The sequence below is a fragment of the Schistocerca piceifrons genome, chromosome X, assembly GCF_021461385.2.
Source record: "Schistocerca piceifrons isolate TAMUIC-IGC-003096 chromosome X, iqSchPice1.1, whole genome shotgun sequence".
NCBI lineage: Eukaryota > Metazoa > Arthropoda > Insecta > Orthoptera > Acrididae > Schistocerca > Schistocerca piceifrons.
The window spans coordinates 292081488-292082466 of record NC_060149.1 but is presented as its reverse complement, the minus strand read 5'-3'; the positions used below and the strand labels follow the sequence as shown (position 1 = coordinate 292082466).

General features: G+C 41.9%; 1 pseudogene; it reads left to right on the top strand.

The window, feature by feature from the left end:
- Positions 1–479: 479 nt before the first annotated feature.
- On the top strand, positions 480–597 carry LOC124723584 (annotated as a pseudogene).
- The last annotated feature ends 382 nt before the right edge of the window (positions 598–979 follow it).

Genomic DNA, 979 nt, shown 5'->3' with positions numbered 1-979 from the left:
CAATATATCCTACATCCCCATAACCATCCTGACCTCAACCTTCATTAGTCATTGTTCTCACCCATCTAGCCATTTCATGTCACTACTAAGTGTTACAGCCATATAGTTGTATGAGTTTACAGATTACCACTATGACTTACTGATCTTATATTCACTGGATACTGTGTTTTTTAGTTTTATGAAGTGCACAATTTTACATTTATGAACACTGAAAGCAAATTGCCAATCTTTGCACCACTCTGAAATGTTATCAAGGTCTGATGATCTGTACAGCTTTGTTCAGACTGTACTTCACTCTAGATAACTGAATTATCTGTGAAAAGTATGAGGTTACTGTTGATATTGTCTGCAAGATAATTAATATACAACATGAACAGCAAGGGATCCAACACACTTCCCTGGGGTACCCCTGAAGTTACTTCTACATTAGTCAATGACAATCCATCCAAGATAATATGCCATGACCTTCCAACCAAGAGGTCAATGGCCTTGCCACAGTGGTAACACCAGTTCCTATCAGATCACTGAAGTTAAGCACTGTTGGGCTGGGCTAGCACTCAGATGGGTAACCATCTGGTGTGCCAAGTGCTGTTGGCAAGAGGGGTGCACTCAGCCCTTGTGAGGCAAACAGAGGAGCTACTTGATTGGCTGTGGCTCTGGTCTTGTAAACTGACTTATGGCTAAGAGAGCAACATGCTGACCACATGCCCCTCCATATCTGCATCCAGTGATGGCTGTGGGCTGAGGATGACACAGTGGCTGGTCTGTACCATTGGACCTTCATGGCCTGTTCAGGTGGAGGTTTTTTTTTCCTACCAAGAAATCCTGAATCCAGTCACAAATTTCATTTGATGCTCAGTACAATCATACAGTACTTTTTATAATAAATGTAGGTGTGATACTGAGCCAAATGCTTTTCAGAAACTGAGAAATACTGTGCCTACCTGAGTACACTCATCCATGGCTTTCAGAATGTCAT